At 27.2% G+C, this 13,210-nt stretch overlaps 2 non-coding genes across 2 annotated transcripts; one reads left to right on the forward strand and one right to left on the reverse strand.

Annotated features, from left to right (window-relative positions):
• Positions 1-2,678: 2,678 nt before the first annotated feature.
• Trnai-uau (transfer RNA isoleucine (anticodon UAU)) lies at positions 2,679-2,770 on the reverse strand. The gene is given in 2 exon segments: positions 2,679-2,714; positions 2,733-2,770. It is a non-coding gene; the product is annotated as a tRNA-Ile (tRNA).
• A 9,853-nt stretch (positions 2,771-12,623) lies between these two features.
• On the forward strand, positions 12,624-12,715 carry Trnai-uau (transfer RNA isoleucine (anticodon UAU)). The gene is given in 2 exon segments: positions 12,624-12,661; positions 12,680-12,715. It is a non-coding gene; the product is annotated as a tRNA-Ile (tRNA).
• The last annotated feature ends 495 nt before the right edge of the window (positions 12,716-13,210 follow it).

Consider the following 13,210-nt stretch of genomic DNA (forward strand, 5'->3'; position numbering starts at 1 on the left):
AGATGAGATGTTGTGGTATATTTGTAAGATAAATTATTTGTTTTTGTGCTGTGCAGTTGTACTTTTTCATAAATGAATAATGCTCTATAGAACTAGATGCTTTATAAATTCCTTAATCGTTTCGTAAGTATATCTGAATTTAAGATGAAAAGAAAACTACTTTTTTTTTTTTTTTTTGGAAGGGCAAGTAGCAATTCATCAAAAGGAGTAAATTTCTCGAGTAAAAATTCATTCAAATGAGTATTAAATGTTTGATGATTACAATATTTCTTTATAAACTTAGTACATAAGAAAGTAAAACTAGAATAATGTGAGAATAGTTTCAAAAAAGTAATTTGAAGTGTAACATAATCTTATCATCTGAAGAGTATAAAAAATGTATTGATTTTTAAATATTTGTCTAAAAATTCTTGGGTAATGTTATTGAAATTTTTCCATGGTGTAAAAAGTATTACTGTTTGTTATTAATTGAGAAAAAAATATTTCCTTGTTCCATGTTTAGCAGCATTTTAAAATCTTTTAATAATTATTTGTTTGAAATCAGCTAGTAACTGGAAAATCAATCATTTAAGAGTAAATAAATTAAAGGAAAATCCGCCGTTCAGATCAATTCAAATAAATTACACTGAAAATACATCTTCCACTCAAATATGGCATTCTTTACATCTTTCGAAATCAAATAGTCTTCTATCAGCGTGGTGTAGAAATTTGGATAGGCGGTAGCCCATTTGGGTGAAGTCCTTGTTTCTTTAACCAAGGCGCGAGAGTATCATACAAAAAAGGAGCATGTTTTATTTAAAACAAATTTAATATGATTTTTGGAAGATGTAGAACCTGTAATTCAATTTTTTTGATTAATCGAAATATTTTCCATGTAATTTTTTGGCATTCCACAAGTAATAATTTTATAGATAGTTTTGATTTTATGTATTTTGTGAACTTTTATTTAACTTAACTTGTTCCATGTTTTTAAAGAAGGGATTTTGTAATTGATTCTTCTCTTAGAGATCCAAACTTTTCTACAGATCCTTGCCCTTGAAAACAATATATTCTTTTGATATTTTCAAAACTTAATTTATAATTAACTGATTGATTCCAATTTGACGCTATGCAAGTGGCGCCCTCGAATATGGTATGAATAAAGTTGATGTTAAAGAATTTTAAATCAAAGACCAAAAAATAAAAAATGACTATTAAAAAAATCTTTGCGAAACACGCTTTTTATTCCTAAACTAAAAAGAGTAAAAAATTTTTAAAAATCTGGGAGCCAAAACAAAAGTCTAAAAGTAAAAATCCCTTAAAATTAAACTGTAATGGTAGTAAGAGATTAACTTTTTAAACAGGTATCAAAAAAGTCGGAAGCAGAATCGAATTTTTGTCCTCAACATATAGTAGGCCAAATTTTATGCTTGATTTGTCTAACTTAATTTCATTTTTATTCTAATTTTATTTTTCTTAAATTAAATTTTTATTTTAAAATTCATTGTAAATTATATGCAAGCAATAACCTATCTATCAAAAATGTTTTTAATATCATTACAACGAGTGTGTTTATAAATCCATTAACAATGAAAAGCAATGATGTGAAATATATTTAAAATATTTAAGAAAATTGGTGAAAAAAATTTGTTGAATTTTATATTGATATCCCTGAATGCCCCCCCCCCCTTTTTAACTTTTAAATGTCTCGATTTTTAAATTTTTTTTGGCTGTCATTTGTTATGAAATTGCAGATGGGAAAAGCTAAAATGTTTATTAGTTTTTCAATTAAAAATGTAATCAAAATTTAAAAAAATCTTTCTTAAGTTTTTACGCTTATGATACAGTATGATACAGAAAGTAACGAAGTGTCAACTTTCATGAGTCTAGATCCAATTATCCGACTTAACAAGAGATTTTTACAATTATTTAGTGTATATGCTAATTCATGAATACTGCAGGACGCTTTTCGTATAAAATATGCCTTTAAACATTATAATGTTAAAATTGAAATATATTATGAATAACATAAATAATCTAGTTTACTTAGAGAATTTCTACCAATACTTCATACTTTCGAGGATTTCATTTTAAATTCCAAAGTTTTGATTAATGAAATAATTCCTTTTTTATTAATTTTATTTACTATGTTTTTGTTTTTACTGATTTAAAAAAAATCAATTTATATTTACTAATAGCGCGTTATGAAAAATCTTTTTGACTGTTTGATAAATGTTAAAATTTTGTGTCAAAATGTCTGTGCATATTTAATTACCTAAACTAGGTTTCTAATATGTGTTTACAAATCGTGACTTTTTTTTCAGTGCAAAACCACGAAATAAATTAAAAATTAATTAATATTAAAAAGTTGATGATGAGGTGTGTTTTTTTTAAATATGCTAGTAATACATTATATTTTCCTTTTATTTTTATATTAATTACCTTATCACCATATCATCTACACATTTATTCAGTATTATTTCTCCATCGCATTGTCCGTGAAATATGCTAAATGATTGCTGCGAGAACGGGTTAATAGTTTTTTCATCATTATTATTGAATAAATCTACAAAAAAGAAAAAAAAAATATTAGTCTTTTAAAATTTTTCTGACAAGAAAGTTATAATCCAGCATTGTCTCTCCAGCGTGTCGTAAGTTACTATCTCATACTAAAGGGAAACCACTCACTAAAAACAAACTTCCCCAGGTGAGGCTCGAACTCACAGCCTCGGCATTACTCGCAGATACTGCTGTATAAGTACCGCGCGCTAACCAATTGCGCCACTGGGGACACAAACAAGCAGTTTTCTTTATCTATATCAACGCATTTTTCTCTGTAAGCCATAATGTTTGACCTTTGGAAAGCAGGAAGTAAATATTGTCTACTCATGCCTTTTATTATCAACATTTACTTGCGAGAAATCTATTTCTTGATAGTACTTTTTTCGTACTAGTAAGAGTTAAAATATAGTGCGAATGATGCTCTTCTTTTTTTAAATATATATATATATATATATATATATATATATATATATATATATATATATTATTTTTCAATTTGGCTATTTTAAAACTGATTAAATACACTTTATCAAAACACAATTTACACGAAAATTTGAATTAAGAAAACTGTTTCTAAAAATGAGTGTAATAAGAGTGGAAATTAAAAAAACTCTTTCTTAAAACTTTACAATAAGAGCACGGATAAAAATACTGTTTCTAAAAATGTATGAAACAGAAAAGATGATTTTTACCTTTACAACTGGAAATAAACATTTAATTTTAATATATAACCATTCTAATAGATAATACATAATAGATAAATAAACAAGAAGTCTTTTTAACAAATAATGTAGACATAATTCAGATTTAAAAAGTTTCATAATTGCAAAAAAAAAAAAAATAATAATAATAATAATTGCAGTTGAAATGCTCCTTTCTTTAATTAACAGTATTCATCATATTAAATATAAAGTATCATAAAATTTAAAAATAAATGGCAGAATTCATAATAAACATACTGAATATTTTTTTTAAATTTAAAATTCAGAATTTTTATAGTTTTATTAACTAAGCAAAAAATGAAAAAAAAATCTATCAATTAGAATTGTTGAGGACATAAAATACAGTCATATTTAACTAATCGAAACAAACAGAAATAAAATGGGAAAAACTAAGTCTTTTAGTTTTGATTTTGAATTAATCAAAATAAATAGAGCATTCACGAATAACAGACGATTTTTTTTATGTTATGCTTTAGAATAGTCAAAAACCCAAAGAAAAAAAAATCGAATTAAAATATTTGATTATGCTGAGTTCACTATTTTCTAAAAAATTAAAAATGATTAATGCTATAAGTTACCTTCTAATATTCACATGTTTGATAGCTTAATATTTTATAAATCTTTCAAGCAATAACGGGGGTTTAAAAAAAATTATAGGATTTCTCAGTAGTTCCAATTAAAGTTTCTTAGTAAGTAATGATTCTAATTAATTCTTCAAATGATTAGAATTGCACAATATTTAACACTATATATCCACTTTGTTTCCAGTTGATTTATTTATAAGTAAGGTCTGTACTATAATACTTAAGATCTGTATTATTAACAATTAATTATGGTTAAATTTTAATAATTTTATTATTTTTGTGCAGCAGAAATTCAAAGCAACTGGAAACAAAGTGTAACCTTCGAAGTTATAGATTCTAAGCAATTTCAGGCATGAATAAATGATATCATTTTCTTGTGCAGATATACTTAATTAATTATTATTAATTCGATTGTACAGGTATATTTACTACATTCGATCGATTTCTGGTAACTAACGGATCAATTCCAAAATTTATATAAAACCCGTATTGCTTTGCTAAAATCTCTGGCGGATTTCTAATTAAACAACAGTCTAAGGTCCGCGAGCTTGGAGAGAGATTGTAGAAAGACCTATTAGAAATATTAAAAAGATATTTGCCAAATAAATAAATTATAAAAAGAAAAAATTCCACGAATTATTCAATGACTTAATAAAAACATTATGAAATAAATAAAAATATAAATAATTACTTATCCTTAATAAAGTGGTATATTGTCCATTGAGATATATTTTACTGGACAAGTCCAATAACTTTATAAATAATTAATTTTAATGTTCTTTTTTGTTAAAAGTTTATTATGTTTTGATAATCTATCATAATAATTAAATGCTTTTATTTATAAGTAAAGGTCTATTATAATATATTTATATCATTAACAATTAATTTTGATTAGATTTTAATAATTCTATTACTTTAACCATTTTTTTCTATGTTATATATATTTTTAAAATATATAAATTAATAGAAGCATATATAATACATTATTCAACAACGAATGATATTAAATTAATTAAAAGTAGTTATCCATACTTATCCTCCATTTTTTCATGGTCTTTCTTAAAATAATGTTTCCTTCAAATTGTATTTTCTAGATTTATAGTATTTCCAAAATAACCCGCCTGTTTTTCAGTTCAAACGCATTCTTAAGCCTTATTTTTTTTCTCTCTCTTTCTTTTTATTTTGACGGACTTTCCCAGATTGTTTCCGCAACTTTTATTTCTGCTTCTAATGATGGAAAATATTTCTTTAAATTCATGATAAGTAAAAAAAATCTCTTGGTGCTAATCCCGGGCTGTTAGGAAAAGGGAGAATATATGTAACCCTCATTTTTAAAAGATAATTCTATGTATTCTCGGAACATACCATGCGTAAATACGTAACATATGCGGTTTCTCTGCGAGCTTTGGTTAAGCAGCTCTCAATGAAATGCTCAGTCTTCTTAATAGGCCTATTAATAAGTTTCTATAATGTGATTCGACTATCCTCCGTCATTGGTGTTGATGTTTAATTCCGTTAAAGCAGTCATTGGAACACTGAGTTCACCTCCCTTTGAAATCGATTGTCTTTCCTCTTTAAACATTTTAACATCTTCATCTGTGTTATAGAATAGAACAGACAGCATACATTTTCTAGAGCATTACACTGAAATGAAGCTGAGATTTAACGGTATTCATTTTTGGTGTTTGCGAGAGTGAAACAAATTGTACTTGTCCAGCTGCCAAGTCCATAGCAATGACGTCGTAACTGCGAAAATGGGCCTTTTGATTTTTTTTTTTTGGGGGGGGGGGTCTCGTTAAAAAAAATTTATTATTATTTTTTAATGAATAGCACAAATTCACGAAAATACGGAAATTAAAAATTAAAATAAACCATTCACATGATGATTAGTTTAAAAATTCCTAGAATTGTGAAACTAAAGTACCAATTATTTAAAGAGAGGTATAATAATACGAATTGTGTGGATCCTCCAAATACCTAATTGCACCAATCTGGACTTTAATTTTGTATACAAGTTATTCACTTTAGAAATAATTTGCTTTATATATCACGTTAAGAAAAAAAAAACATTTTTTAATTCAGTTTGTTTCCCACTTAAAAAGCAAAATAAAATATGTATCAAAATATATTCGGATCGGAAATCGCACTAAGCTGTAGTGCTTTGAAAACATTATAAAAGCATATTATTTAATTATTTACTGATATTGTTACAAAATATGCAGACAATTTAAATTTATATCATAAATATCTTTCTTAATTAAAATAAATAAAAACGAGATTTGAACATGTCTTTTGTGACTATAAAGTAATTATATTCAATTGCTTAGTGATATTGTTACAAAATAAAACCCAATTTAAATTTGTATAACTTTGTGTTTCTTATGCAAAATATTTGTTTGCTCATTATATTCATTCTTTCCACCATAAAATGTCTGACGATTTAGATTTATATTGTCAAATGCGTTTGCTGCTTTTAAAAAAATAATAATTTAGAACATTAATTATCTTCACCATAAATCTAAATCTTTTATGTTTTGGATTTCTTTTGTGAAATCGTATTTTACGTTAATTCGCTTTGGCGGCTTAAAGCTCATTAAAAGAGAACTGAAATGTATTATTTTATATTTTTCTTTAATTTAATCATATTTGGTATTTCCTTATTTCTGTCTATAATGTTATTTCGGCCATGTCGCCGAGTTCTGAAAGTTCTTAAAGCTTGAAATTTGATCAGTGTTCTAATAATAAAGATAAATGTGTGAGTGGGTGTAGGGGCACTCTACATGTTATACGATACTATTTAAATTACAGCTACGAAATATGGCATAGGTCTAATTTGGAAAATTAATTAAAAACTAAACTGAATTAGTCATTTTTCCACTATAAAAATTATTATTAAACAAAAATAAATTTTAGGGCATTTTGAAATTTAAAAAAAAAAAAAATTTTTTTTTTTTTTTTTTTTTTTTTTGGGTAGTGCTAAATTGAAAGTCGAGCAATTTTTTTTTAATTTTGACTTTTTTTTTTTTTTTTTGCCAAATTTTCAACAATGAATTACTTTGTTATCTTTAAACTCGAACTTTTTTCATTGTTCAATTAACATTTAGTTGCATTATTTTATTTATTTATTTTGCTGTTGAAAGTTAAAGAAGGTGTTTTCTGTTTAATATCGGTATATCTTATGAGACAATTAATAAAAAAAGAAGTTACAATATCGTGCAATTTAGAATATGGATGAATTGGATATTTATGTTTTTAACAGCGCTATGATATGTTCTATGTCCCCATTAGAATACAGGTGATGTACACGATAAGCAGAATGTTTATGTTTTTAACAAGTATACGATACATTTTATGTCCTTAACATGTATACGATATGTTTTATGTTTTTAACATGTTTATGATATGTTTTATGCTTTTAACATGTGCACAATAAAGAGAACTTAACTAAGACATTTAAAATAACACTGTTTTGATGGCTTATGGATCATCAAAATGCATTTATAAAAAGCGATTTATTGGTGATCAGCTGGTTTGGCGACGATAAATATAAATCAAATTCAAAAATCATTTATTTATTTTTGTTTCTTTTGAAAAAAGCTGTCATGTTTTATTTATACCTTACAAAGATAGTATTTAATTGTAAATGGATAGAATTCATAACAGGCAGATTCTAGGTTTGATTCTTAAAGAAACCAATAAAAAAAAAGAGAGAGATGATTTAGTTTTAAAATTGTATTTAGAGCTTTGCATTTTTAAACTCAATTTATGAGGGAAAAAATATTGACATTCATGTAAAAGATGACAAAAATTGAGATGAAATAATGTAATATCCAAATCATTGCTTTTTGAATTATTTAAAAATAGTTTCCGTATTTGAATTCCTCACATATAACAAGCATGCATCCGTGCTTTAAAATCTATTTAATTTCTTTGCAAATAATAAAAAATGTTTCGATCTGGTTTTTTTTTTTTTTTTTTTTTTTTTTTTTTTTTGCAAATATATGAATTACTGTACAATATATGCAGCCATTCAATGTCTTGAAAAATAGTGATAAAAGAAATCTTTTACAATTCCACTTAAATTTAAGCTGTGTCATGAAACATTGCTTCGTAAACAATAGGTCGCGACCCGTTTGTGAAATCGCACAAAAAAATGTAGCAACCACTATACTCCTTTGAATTCTTGAAAGCCCACAGACAGAAAATAAATAAATAACATTTTTAGTTTAATAAAATTTATTAAATAAGTTTTAAATATAATTTCTTTTACATGTGTTCATTTATGCTTTTTTTTTCCAATTTTGGGTTCGCAAAATAATTTTTTTCATCCAAAAAAAAAAAAAAAATGCGAGAAGAGGGAAAAAAAAAAAGAGTCTGGAAGAAAAAAAAAAATTGTTTAAGACTAGTAAAAGTAAACTGCTTAATACAGTGACTTTAAATCTACTTTTTACTTTTACAAATATTTTTGTTGCTTACTTACATTTTGTTTTGTTTGCCTTTTCTTTTATCTGTTACAAATTTATGCAATACTTTCAAAATTATGCACAAAATTTATAGAATATTTGTATGCAACTGTAGATTAGTTCAAATACTGAATTAAAGTTTTCTTTTTTTCTCTATGCAAGTTCAAGCTTCCAATGAACGAAGAAGAATTTTTCATAATTACAATCCTTTTTTTTTTTTAAGCTTTAACAAATTAACTTATTTTATTTTCGGAAAGAGGATTACATATTTTTCGGATAATTTTTTTAAATAATTATTTGGAAAAAATTTGCAAAAGAGCAATTTCATGCAATGTTTTGTCTAAGAAAAAAGCGATGTTTTTAGAGCTGTTGAAATTTTCTTTTCACAAGTACTAATATGAAAAAAATTACAATTATTAAAGCATGAACTTATGAATATGCAAATATTCAATAAATTGCTAAAAATCACAAAATATTGTTCAATTTTATTCCAAATTATCTTTTTTGTAAGGAAAATTCTTCACCATGGCATTACTTTTTTTAAGCAGCTTCTTCAAAATTATTGCTTGCTTTTCTTAATTTAAAATTAATTTCTATAACGATATATAATGCTCCATTTCTTTTAAGATTATTTCATAAATACTGGTATTTTTAGCTATATCTACAAGATTTTTAATTATAAGTGTTTGCATTTGTATTCCATTCGATATTATTTCTATTTGCGAAAAAAATAGCAAAATCAAATATGTATCCAAACACATTGTTTGAATTCCAATCAGTCGTTTAGATAGTGTTAGATTTAACAAAAAAGAAAATACTACATTGAGTGTAATATCATTTATTTCTCCATTTCTTTCAAGATTTCTTTTTACAATACTGTTGATGAGTAGGATTATAAGAGTCTTAATTGTAAATCATTGCAGCGTTATTCGTTAATATTTTTAATTGCGAAAACATAATAAAATCAAAAACATATCTAATTTGATTGTTTGAATTCCAGTCAAATATTTAAACAGCACCAGATTTGATCCCCCCACCAAAGAAAAGGGACTTTAAGCTAAATGTAATCAATTGTTAAAATGGAAAAATTCCCATTTTTCAAAGTCGAAGCCGTCTTGGCATTAAAATGGCACCTTTTTAAATGAAAACGATAATTGCAATAGACTAGAAAATTTTTTGTTCTTATTTTATTATTTAACTTTTGTTGTTATTTTATATTCTAATCTTATAGAAGATAAAAATAATACGAAACCTCAAATAATTCAAACGATAGAAACAAAAATTGTCTTTCCAACAAAATACCAGACAGTTCTGTGAATAATTAAATATAGTATTTTTGATCTTTTCCTATCAGGCAGGCCGAAATGATTAATTGTCCAAGCATAGATTTTGCAGTTCGTTTTTAAAATGGCGACATTCCACATAATTCAGATAATTTTTCTTTTGTTGGAAAAATGGCGCAAAAAGAATTATTCTATTATGTCTGAAACAAACGCGCCGGGAAAAGGAATCCCAGAAATAGAAATTTTCGATAGCTCATTTTGTGAGCAAAATTGCAATTTTTTTTCCTTTCCTTTTTTTAAAACCTATTTTATTATTATTATTCAATTTTATTCCATTATACTAGCTTATAAGTCAGGTTTTGTGGGAACAATTGTAGTTGATATCTGTCCTAATATCATTCGCAGTATTTCCCGGTTTCTCATGTCGTATGTCATCTTGACAGGTGAAACGAAATAGCCATCCCCCCCCCCTCCAACGCAGAACTGAACTGCAAAATTTCAATTCCTATAATTTAGAACGACGCGCCATCGATTCGACTCTTTACTTCTGTTACCTTAGTGATGCCACTTTCGCCTCATTAATTATACCTTATCAGATGTCGTTTGCTACGAAATAATGTACATTCTGTTTGGAAGAGAAATTTTTTTTTGCTATATTTTTCTCGTTCTCTTTCGAGCTATGCGACTTGTTATGACAAAATCAAAGCAGCAACCAATGAAAAATGAACAAGAGTGGGAAGGTTGAAGAAAAAAAAGAAGAAAAAAAAATCAAAGAAGCAAAAGAAAAAGAACAGCTGTAAAAAGAAAGAGGTAAAAAAAAAAAGTTGTTGAAGATAAAAACTAGTTTTTGTATAGCAAAACTTCAATATTTGGCCATAATTATGATTGGAATTGGATATTTCATCATTATTCTATCGCTCTGATTGAAGTTATCTTGCAAAAGTTAAATTTATTTTCGAACTCAATTCTTTAGTTCGTTTTCCAACATTGTCGATTTTTTTTTAAAATCTTTTGATTGATGTATCGAATGAATGTGAGCAAAATGATAAATTTAAGACTTCCAAATTCCCACTGGATTGATTCTTGGCTATCTCCATGTAATATTCAGTTATTGAAAGTAGATTCGGTGAAAGATTTTTGAAGTAAAATTATTCTAAACTCTTATGGAAATTGGGAATTATGAATCCAAGTTGAATGAAGTAAAACAAAGTTGATGTCGTAGAAAAATATCAACAGTTTCTTGTTTTAGGCTCTTTCCCATTTTTTACTGTCTTGTGTACGTAGTTTAGAGAAAGTATAGTAATCGTCGAAAAAATAGAACTCCAGATTTTGATGAATCACCACGTGTCAAACTTACCTGAGTTCGAAAAACACATTTTTAGAAAATGTTCACCTGTCTGTCTGTGACAAAGGTAACTCAAAAACGTTTTGAACTAGACGGTTGAAATTTGGTATACGGTCTTTACACCAAATTAACAGATTTACATCAAATTTTCAATAAAATCTGTCAGAGGAAATCCGTCTGTCCAGCTGTTCGAATATAAATTAACGCGATAATTATAAAAGGAAGAGAGCTAGATGGATAAAATTCCGTACACAGATTTAACATCTATAATGTAGACAACAGTCAAATTTTTATCCAAATCCAACTACAGGTGGACTATCTGTCGGTCTGTACTTTCAGAAACATGTTTGCCGGTGTCCTGGCATAGGGGTAGCGCGTCTTCCCCGTGATCTGGGCGTCCCGGGTTCGAGTCCCGGTTTGGGCATGGTTATTCTCCTACTTCTGTGTTCTATCTGTGAGGTGTGTGAATGTGCCCTCCTGTAAAAAGGGGATGTGCAAGCGAATGAGTGTTGCGTGAGTAGTCAAGTCGTACTCTTGGCCCTAGTTGGCTCTACGATAAAAGTAAGAGGTGCTCCCCCTTAGGCTTAAATCGGCTGTCTTCGAACAGCGGGCTTGTCCGTGGCAAGTGCCATAAGAAACAACAACAATAGAAACATGTAAACGCGATAATTCAAAATCCCAATGACTAATATATAACAAATTCGGTATGAGATTTTATGACTACAAATACAGTTTTATGCCAAATTTTTGTTTCAACCGGTTGAGAAATTGCGTCTAAAATGGAAATTCGACCGTCGAATACTATTAATCGTATATCAGCGATTAATCGACAAATAACTAGCCAAGGATAACACGATTGATTCAATAAAAATGCTAAATTCATGCCAAAAATATTGCTTATCCATTGTACGTCAATGCCATTTAAGGCGTTCTTTGGCATGACAAGTTTATTAGAAAGTAGGCGAGAAAGTTGTAGGGAGACCACTCCGGCTTGTTTTGTAAGAAGTAGAGGAAACAGATTTAATATAAAACATTTAATTCAAAACCTTTATATTATTTAAATTGAGTTGATTCTTTTAGAAATGTTTGAAATTAGTATATGACTTTCGTATCCGTTTTTAAAATTGAAATAGCGAATTTTTTTTAAATGCATGCTTAAAAAAACTCTTTTTTCTCCGCGATAAAAAATATAGAAGAATTTGCAGAAAAATTCCTAAATTGTTTTTAACAGAAAAGAGCATCCCGCATAATTGGTTCAATATTCAATTAGAAATAAATATTAAATATTATAAAATGTTTTTATATCATAATACGTTAATAAAAACGTTTTCTGTAGTGAAAAAGAGAAAAATATACGAGAACATAATTTGGAAAGCGAGTTAAAACTTGAAGATAATCTTTAAAATTAATTTTTAAAGAAAGGAGCATAAAAACATGTCTGAGTCTTCTAACATTCTTTTTTAAAGATACAACCTCCTACACAAACGCAAAAATAATTCCAAAAACGATTTTTTAAAACTCAGAATCATAAATCTAAGACATGGAGAGCCATCAAAATCCAGACGATCAATAATACATTTTCTATATATATAAAACATTGTATAAAATTTATTAGTAACTAGCAATTTCATCTACTAAGTAATATTACTTTTCTTCTGTGAGCAAAGAAGACGATGTTTAGTAGTTCCCTAGTGGCGCAATTGGTTAGCGCGCGGTACTTATAAGGCAGTATCTGCGAGTAATGCCGAGGCTGTGAGTTCGATCCTCACCTGGGGAAATCTATTTTTAGTGGTTGCTCGTTTTCAAATGTTCGTTATTGCAAAGTCTGAACTTTCACGTTGCACTTCATACATGCATTAAATTACGTATAGAGCCGAATAAAAATTTTGCTACCGGAGATAATTTTTTAAACTGATTTTATTTGTATTTAAGTTGCCGGGATTTGCTAATAATGCCAAGAATTGTGAGTTCGAGCTTCTCCAGAAGAATTTCTATTGGTAGTGGCTATTCATTTTTAAATATTCGTTATCGTGCATTGTACGCAGCGCCGAACTTTCTCACTTTTGAAACACAATATATTAAATATTATTTATTTTTATGCACAATACATCTATTTTTTTAAATAGAAAAAAAATTATATCACTACCGAAATGACTGAGCGGTTGCTTCTGTTTAAAGTTGTAAGTTAATTAAATCTGATCCTGAATGTTTATATATATAGTTGCAATAATTATAATTTTAAAAATTATTAGAATGACTTGTAAATTATGAG

Source organism: Argiope bruennichi, chromosome 5, assembly GCF_947563725.1.
Source record: "Argiope bruennichi chromosome 5, qqArgBrue1.1, whole genome shotgun sequence".
NCBI classification, from domain to species: Eukaryota; Metazoa; Arthropoda; class Arachnida; order Araneae; family Araneidae; genus Argiope; species Argiope bruennichi.